The 9,593-nt window shown below is 37.0% G+C and overlaps 1 long non-coding RNA gene across 1 annotated transcript in view; it reads left to right on the top strand.

Annotated features, from left to right (window-relative positions):
• The first annotated feature begins 4,812 nt into the window (after nucleotides 1–4,812).
• Nucleotides 4,813–9,593, top strand: part of LOC116089327 — a 69,160-nt gene continuing 64,379 nt past the window's right edge. Inside the window, exon 1 of the long non-coding RNA XR_004118281.1 lies at nucleotides 4,813–4,836. This is a non-coding gene — a long non-coding RNA (uncharacterized LOC116089327). The remainder of the gene's footprint in view (nucleotides 4,837–9,593) is intronic.

Genomic DNA, 9,593 nt, shown 5'->3' with positions numbered 1-9,593 from the left:
ATCTTCTCTACATTTTGTCTTCCTGACTTATTTGTTAAAGTTCTGAGTAACAGTTGTTTTCCTATTACCACTGTGGCTCCACATAAATGTTCACCATGTAATAGCTAAGCACATACTATGACTGAATTATTTATATTTCTTAAAAGATACTAAAGGTTTTGGACAACAGGTGAGTACTCTCATACAATTAAATTTTCTCTTATTAAGAATAAGTTAAGCTCCTTTAAGTTGTTTTGAGAACGATAAGTATTTTCATCTTCAAATAGCAAAGTGGAAGACTATGCCATAGTAATTCCTCTTCTCTTTAATTATATGGAAATGACACAGAATAAAAATCAGGACTTAGTAAATAAAATTGCATAGGATAGTTTTCATGTCACCTTAAGTGTCTGATGTTATGGTTTTTAAGCTAATTGGGCTTGTTCAATTTGTACATTATTTAGTTGACTCAGAAAATTTTGAGGTAGAAAAAAAGCAGAAGACATAATTATTATGGGGATTTTTCTATCTAAAGTACTAAAATGAAGCATTTATATTTTTGTTCAAGGTAGAATACTGATGTAATTTACTTTAAGCAAAGCTGTGTAAATTCAGGTATATGAGTGGTTTGCTATATTTAAATGATTATTTGTAAAACGGAGAAGAGGACACTACATAAATTGATGATTTATTTCTGTTTTCCACCAACCTATAATCTGTGACCATAATCATAATAATTACTGAATAAAAGTCCATGGTCAATTTAAGGAAGGGAAATGAATCATTTTATTTTCCAATATGATGTCTTTTTTTTTTTTTTTGAGTTAGGATTTCTCTGTATAGCTCTGAATGTCTTAGAACTCACTCTGTAGACCAGGCTGGCCTAAAACTTAGAAATCCACCTGCCTCTGCCTCCCAAGTGCTGAGATTAAGCACGTCTTAATATTTTAATCCATTCCTAACAATTTTTAATATGTAAATTTATAATCTTAACATGTAATTGTTAGGTGCAAGGTAATCTCTTTACCAAATAAGAATATTCACAATAAATTACCTTTTTCATATGTGTGAATGAATGATGGTTTTATATTTATGCTTTTTCCCACTTATTTCCCATCTTAACTTATTGTTAAGATGTCTATCTCTTTTTTTATAGATTTATTTATTTATTACATGTATATGAGTACACTGTAGGTGTCTTCAGACACACCAGAAGAGGGCATTAGATCCCATTGTGGATGGTTGTGAGCCACCATGTGGTTGCTGGGAATTGAACTCAAGACCTCTGGAAGAGCAGTCAGTGCTCTTAACTGCTGAGCCTTCTCTTCAGCCCCTCTCCTCCTCTTTTATTAACTGTAAAAACAAAGACACTACATTTTTTGAATCTGCCTATGATATTTGGAAACATAAAGTGCTCTCAAAATTTATTTCTATACTTTCTAAATATGCAATGTGAAAATTTAGAATTGGGATTTAACAAGAAAATAGTTAACAGGGAGTTGTAATAATATAGTAGTAACCATTTCTACATAAATAATGGCTAACAAGTGTCTTTGATTAATAAAAAGTAAATTAAGCCAAACTCGCCTTCAAGAATGGGTAGAGTTTAAATAGTCACAATTCCTGGAAATGTTGAGAACAGTTTGTGGAAGGATGGTGGAGCTTGTCTTATTTGGTTTGGGTCTACATAATAATTCCTAACTAAGCATTTACAGTGCATAACCAAGAAAACACGTTAGCAGTGGGCCTATATATTGTCTCTTATCTCTCTCCTTTTGTCTCTCATTTTACATATTTTTCTCAATTGCTGTTCTTTGCATGGAAAGTTAGAATACCTTTGCAAGCATATCTTGAAGAATGCTGAAGGAAGCGAGAAGATTTGAATTTCTAAACTAATCAAAATGCAAAAGTGAGCTAGTGTGTGTTCCCTACTCTTAGAATAGCAATAAAACTGAATCTGTGTTTGCTTGTATAGTTAACCTGTCAAATCACTTCATCTTTCATAGTGGCATATGGACTGAATATGTAAAAGTTTCCATGGTTGAGCAGAGTTTGTTTCTGCCTGCTTCATTATCATTAGTTCTTCTTTCACGTGGGTAAGATACATCCTAGCTTTATGTGGAGGGAAGAATGGAAGACTGTGCAGTAGTTAAGGAATGCCCCCTGACTAATGGCTGACTAATTGGTATTCTCCTGCCCCCATTGTTGGAAATGTTTGGAAGAATAGGAGGTGTGGCTTGTGCAAACAACTGTGTCACTGGATGTGGGCTTTGAGGTTTCAAAAGATTCATTCCATTATTAATGTCTCCCTTGGCCCTCTTGCTTCTAAATCAGGATTTGAGTCCTTAACTCTTTTGCTCAGCCACCAATGGCTCTAATCCTCTGAAACTACAAAAGAAATTAAATGCTTTCTTTTAAATTGCCTTGATCACAGTGTTTTACCAAAGTAATAAGAAATCTAACTGAGTATTGTTAGGTTTCACTACAGGAACAAGGACTGAGGTGCACATTTTACATACTATAGTTAGTAGTCCTGGCTCTAGGTTCTCCCAGCATCCCTCTGTCTTTACCTTTTGCTAATATAATCTAGACATGTTGGTCTTTCCTCCTCCTCCTCCTCCTCCTTCTCCTCCTCCTCCTCTTCCACCACCACCACCACCACCACCACCACCCTTACCATTATTCTTTCTCTCCTGTTTTCTCTTTTTCTTTCCCCCTCCCTTCTGTCATCCTCCCCATAGTGACTTCTCTCGCTTTCTTCCTTGGTACCAGTGAACTTGCCCACCAGAGAGCAGTTTCCCAATAAACCTGCTTATATATGCTCTAATCTTGTGTGAATTGGCTCATTTCACTGGCAGAGAAATAATACTTCAGCTGGTGCCATGATTCAGGGGAGTTGGATGCTACCCCCTCCTCCCAGCCATGTGGGAATAGAAGACCATTCCTTTACCTTATCTTTCTTTCCACTGAATATGATCAGCTTTGGACTTGGTAAGTAATCTGTCTCCAGCTTCTATCTAATCTTTCAGGTCCTGAGTCTTTTGGGCTTTTTCTGCTGAGTCACAGCCAGTACAGAGCTAGCCTATTTCCAAACAAAGACCAGGTCATTGTTCTAGGGGATCCTTTAATACAGAGACATCTTATCTGAGGTAACAGCTCCCTAAAATCCATTGGATACTAGACTATCAGGTGAGATGCCAGTCCCATAGTTCCAGAATTCTGGCAAAGGCTGCAAAGATGGGTGCTGCTGGGTCTAAAACTGGTTCCCAGATGCCTCTTGGAATTCTGCTACATTTATCTAAATTGGTCTGAACTCCCTATATCACAATATTTTTAGAACCTTTCTCTTGCCCCTCTCCATTCCCCGGCAACACAACTTCAGCATCTGAGCACAGAGCTCCAGGTGCCGCCACCCTCCCCCCTCTGTGTCACTCCCTCCACTCTCCAATCTCTCTCTTGTCCATTGCGGTGGTGATGAGTGACCAGCCTGTTCATTTTAACTTGGGTACTGACCAGGTTTAACTACACTTTAGTGGACAGCAGGAAAAAATACTCAACAGGTAAACAGCATGTAGCTGATCGCCATCTTGATTATGAGATAAAGAGGATGGAGTCATAGCTTCACCGCCATCTTGTTTAAAGGCAGCCATAGGACTGGTAGCCCTCTTATGTGAAGTAGTAATTGATTGCTTGTTTCTTATTGGTCTTAAATGAATGAGAAAGTAATGGACTTTCTGGCCACTAGATTTATTTAATGGGGTATCAAAAACACACCTCCATGCATTCATGCTAAAACAAAATAATAATACATTTAATAAGGTATATGTTTTCAAGGTTAAGCTTAGGATAGGTATCGAGAAACAAGTAAAATTTGTCTATTCAACCATACTTTAGATAGATAGGTGGTCCTCAGGTACATCAGAGACCTGCTGAATATGGCATTTAAGATGCTTAAACTTACCATGACAGGAAGAGACTCTCAAATCCTAGCAGTGACTCCCCTCCTTGATAGTCTCCAAGAAGATTCAGGCAAATTAATTTTGGTTTACTAACTACTGAGATTGACTGCTCCATTGCCTTGCACACTACTAGGCCTGAGCATGAACTGTGGACAAACGATACCACAGACATGCCTCAAGGTCCATCTCCTATGTTCCTCTTCCACAGGAGAGCCTCTCTCAGATTTGCTCGTCCTGGAAGCTGAAGATTGATCCTGCACTGGGAGCTGTGTCTCCAACTAAGCCATTGAAATCACAGGAATCTATGGGGTGGCCATCCAGGTAATGGGCAAATCTGTCCTCTTAATTGGCACATAGGGCATTTGCATTATATCCTTCTCACATCTCTGAGGAGTTTGAAGAATAGATTAGGGAAGGAAGTAACTTTACTGATCCTTTATCTAAAGAAACTCACTTTACAATGACTGCTCCCAGTGATCAACCACCTGTCTTTCATGGTGAATAATTGGATAGGAAAAGAAATGAAACATGTAAGGTTTGTATAAGGTTTGAGGATAGGGAAGCTTCTAAGAAAGTGTTTGGGGGTCTAAGAGAGTGTTTGGGGGTCTAGGAAGGTGTTTGAGGTTGGCAAACACATTATGAAGGTTGAAGATATGATTAAAAACTTGGTTGGCAGTAGGAAAGCAATTTAAGGGATGTGGGAGTAAAGAAAGATGCTTCAGCTTTCTTCCCCTCACTGTGCTACTGTTGCATTGAGACTTCAAAGTTCAGAGCTTTAACAGTAAACAGTGGGAAGAGTAACATATCTGAAAGTTATCTTCTTTTAAATCTTAAAAGGTTCTTGTATGGTTCAGGGAAACCCTTTGGATCCACACATCACAGGTCAAATGAACTCCAGGTAAGTACTGTCAATCAACAGTCTGTTTGCTTCCCTATCTGCCTATTCCTTAGGGTGAGATCTTCTCCACCTTCCTTGGTCTTGGGACAGCCTCCTCCCCCAACTACCAAATCCATGGACCTAAAAGTTTCAAATGTACACACCAAATTTGTTTTTCTCCCTAAACTCCTTAATTTTATCCTCTGCTGTGTGTGTGTGTGTGTGTGTGTGTGTGTGTGTGTGTGTATGTATTCCAACAGACTGCCAAATCCACTTGTTCACTCAAAACTGCATCTAGTACAACTACAAAGCAGTTTCCCACAGGTGCATCAGCCCAACCTCACAGACTGCTTCAACTGGACCTACAGGCTCCTAACTGATGTATTTATAAAAAGATAATGAGAGAGGAGGGATATGTTCTACAGAGGAGTGGTGGGGTATTGGGTCAGGGGATGTCTCAGCTGGGCCCCATGCCAAGGCATCCCTTCCCCTGATGGAGCAGCCACAGGACGATATAGTATAGAATAGAGTTTATTTAGGGTATGGGGAGGGAGTTAAGGGGGTAGTAGAGGCAAAGAAAGGAAAGGCAGAGAGAGAGAGAGAGAGAGAGAGAGAGAGAGAGAGAGAGAGAGAGAGAGAGAGAGGAAGAGGGCGAGAGAGAGAGGAAGAGGGCGAGAGAGAGAGGAAGAGGGAGAGAGGGAGAGAGAGAAGAGAAGAGAAGAGAAGAGAAGAGAAGAGAAGAGAAGAGAAGAGAAGAGAAGAGAAGAGAAGAGAAGAGAAGAGAAGAGAAGTAGAGGCTGGCTATGAGCTTGAGAACAGAGGAGGAAGGGAATGGGGAGGGAGGGAGGAAGAGCAAGGGGACAGGGAGCAAGAAGGGAAGAGCCCAAGAGAGCAAGAAAGGAACAAGAGAAGGAGAAGGGGACAAGCAGCCCCTTTGATAGTGGGTCAGGCCTACCTGGCTGTTGACAGGTAACTGTGGGGATGGAATTTAGACAAAATGCTACCACTAACCTCACATGGTCCCACTGCCTAGAAAGCTGTGAAACAACCAGCTCTCCCGGGACTCAATTGGCTTCCCAATTTTCTTAGGATCCCCCAAAATAAAGTCTCCCCTAATGTCAGGAAGAAGTAGTGACAGATAATTTGTCATCTTTTATTTATTTATTATCAAGAAAATGCTGAGATATTGGGTTTCAGACCCAGAACAAAGGGTAAGGTGCATATTTTACAAACTGTAGCAGACTTCTAGGTCCCCAAGCATTCCTCAGTCCATACTGGTATGCTGCTGCCCTCAAATCTGAATTTTCCAGCCCAGGGGCTGGGGCTACCCTTCCCCTAGAGATTCTTTGCTATAGAATCCAGACATTTCTTCTTCTTCTTCTTCTTCTTCTTCTTCTTCTTCTTCTTCTTCTTCTTCTTCTTCTTCTTCTTCTTCTTCTTCTTCTTCTACTTCTACTTCTTTTCTTCTTTCTTCTCTTTCTGCTCTTGTGCTTTCTCTCTTACTTTTCCTCCTCCCCTTTGTGTTCTTCCTCATGGTGACTTCCCTGGCTTCATTCCTGGGAATGATGATCTTCCCATGCAAGAGCAGTTTCCTCATAAACCTGGTCACACATGCTTTAATATGGCTTGAATAGAATCATTTTGGGGGAAGAGAAATAACTTATCAAGCATTTATATCCCAGGTTTATGGCTCTTTGCTAATGCTATAGCCTGTGACCAAACGTAAGCAAACCCTCCCATCCTCTTACAGAGATGGCTTCAAGGAGAGCCCTACAGTTACTTTAGACCAGCTTCACAAGTATCAATTTTTCTGCAACTTTAGAGAAGATAGATCTTTTCTGCCTACAATGGTTGCTGACAGAATATTATAGGTCAGAGGCCAGATATTAGACTACTGTTGCCACAAAGAGAGTCAGTCTCTGATCAAAGAAATAACAGCATACAATATGTCATACTAATACCTAAATTTTATTGACCCATTTCAGAAGGAATCTTATTATTATGTACTTCAAAATTCCAGTACAATATATATAGTAGATATAATTTCCTGTTATCTTTATGTTTATAATTTAGTTTGTATATTATCTTAATGAATCATTTGATTTTTGATTAATACTGAAAACAAATTTAATACTATGATCCTATTAAGTGTAGATACTAAATACTTATAAACATGTAATAGACCTCAATTTCTGACAGTTTCTCATATAACCCATTAAGTTAAGTACACAAATATGAAAAGAAGTAATAATTTCCTTTAGTCTTCAGTTAAAAGTGTGATTTTTTATAACATTTTAATTTTATATTACCTAATTCACTTTTTAGAATGCCATTTTAAGCAATATTTAATTATTCAAGTGTATGTGTATGCAATGTTGATAATTAAAGAAGAGTTCATGAATTTGAGGACTGTGGATCAGTGAGATACAAAAGAAGTTAGGGTAAAGAAGAAAGAGTAAATATGGTTTAAATAAAGTACCCATGCATGAAATTGTCATAACTTTAATATAACTTTTAAAAATCCACTAAATTACAGTAACAGCAAATAGAGATCTAATGTTTATTTACTCAACACAGATGTTCTACAATGTCATACCAAAAGACGCAACCAACAACTAACATCAGGTGCTTGAGTGCCATTGTAAATCACAATACAAAAAAACAAAACAGCTCCTGTGAGAATTACTGCTCTCATAGTAATGGCCCCAAATGTGAGAAACTTAGATGACACTCAGAACAATGAATTTAAATGAGCTACTATAAATATGTTCTAGGAACTTGAAGATGACAGTAATCAGTGCTGGAATAAATTTAAGGAGGGCTTATATATACTGTCAGCTAAAGTCCAAGAAAATACAAATAAATGGATGAAGCAAGGAAGACAATTGATATGAAAATAGAACTCAATAAACATATAGAAATACTGAAGAAATCCAAAGCTTCAAGTGAAACAAAGTTAATTCATAATTCCTGCATAACAAAATCACAGTGTATTAATCTCATTAAGGCATTCAAGTAGATGTCATCAAACCATAACTTTGAGTCTGCATTTCCATGAAGTAATTTCCACATTTTACTTTTTAGATTCTAATTTTACAAATGGAACTTTTGGAGTATAAGAGATAATGTGAGTGATGGCATCAATAACCTCATCATTCAAAAGACTCATAATGTGAAGAATTTCTTGATTAGGGGAATAATGGCAAAATAATATTTTTATTCTATTCCATACTATTACCACTCTGTCACTAAAGTAATCTTAAACAGATGTTTTATTGATAATTCTATTTCTCAAGGATGTGTTCAAACATAGTGCCTTACTTAAATATTCACATAGTTTTCCTTCTTTCATATACTCATAATTTCTTATTTTCATAGACTAATTGCTAAAAGTGAGTTTTAATTCTAAATCATAAAACACATAGAAATATTACAAATTGTAGATTTCCAGAAATAATCACAATTATTGAATAATTAATCTATCTTTTTTCTCCATGCCTTAAACAAGAATATGAAAATACCAGGGAGCAAACCTGGAGAAGAAAATATTCCTTTAATAGCACAATTATCATTTCTCAGAGTAAATCAGTATGTAAAACATTAAATTGTTCAGAACGAAAATTCCTCCCCATTTTTTAAGGGACTCTTGTATCCACTCCATATGTATCCCCACTTTCCATATTCCCAATGATTTTTGCATTGAAACCTAACTGTATTCCTGTCTGCTTTTCTCATTTGGCAATACTATGATTTTAGAATATCATATTTCTCTTTACTTTTGTATTTCTTATTTAAAGAATGCCTTCAAATGGTTGTTTCTACACTCTTATTTTTGAACAACTAGTTTTCTATAATTAAAGCAGGTTAGGAAAATCATTCTTTATACCTCCCCTTGTAATGCCTCTTTCAACCCACACAATTAGAGGAAAATCCAGAATTTACTATGAGATTGAATTGTTAAAGCCTATCCCAGTCTGCTTCTTCATTACCAAATTTGTCTTTACTCTCCCTTCCTAGTATTTCCTCAGACTTCTCTTGTTGACTTTTACCCTCCTTCTTTCCTCTTCCTGGAAAGTTCTTTCTCTCCATATATTTTTAATCAACTTTCCTAAGATACAATGTATATACGACGTTTTCTCAAATCTATGATTTTAGATTTTATAGAATAATACAACCACCACCACAATTAATTTTAGAATATTTGTTCCTAAATAATGCTTCCCCCAAATCTAATCATTGTTTATCCTTTGCCATTTCTTTCCTCCTCTAGCTTCTTGCCCCATCACACTATTTACCTACTGTTTATTCTTATATACTTGTTTGTTCTGGATGTTTTATAACTGTGACTCTTCTTTGAAGACCTTACTTTGTCTTGACATTCAGCATTTAGCCAAAATACTTATTTTTGCTAAATATGTTATTTAGCAAATAATATAAATATTTTCTTATTTTTCTTTTGGGCTTTTGTATTTGCTTGTTCATTTTGCCCTTTTCCCCTTGTGGAGAACTAGACTCTGTGGAAGACTTGCACCTTAGTCTTTAGCTGCTGAGAAACTCTTGGTGTGTAATAATGTCCACATAACCACTTACCATGGCAGGAAAAAATTTCTCCCTATACAGAGGGACAAAGAAATCTACTTCCACTCTCTGGGATATTGCTACTATATGATAAACACATATAATATATCTTAACTTGACAAGCATCAACACAAGGAGCAAAACTACACACCCTAGAAGAAGCAAGAAGGTAATCTTTCAACAAATCCACACAAACCTAA

This window comes from Mastomys coucha, unplaced genomic scaffold, assembly GCF_008632895.1.
Source record: "Mastomys coucha isolate ucsf_1 unplaced genomic scaffold, UCSF_Mcou_1 pScaffold14, whole genome shotgun sequence".
Lineage (NCBI taxonomy): Eukaryota > Metazoa > Chordata > Mammalia > Rodentia > Muridae > Mastomys > Mastomys coucha.
This window is presented reverse-complemented; position numbering and strand designations above follow the sequence as displayed.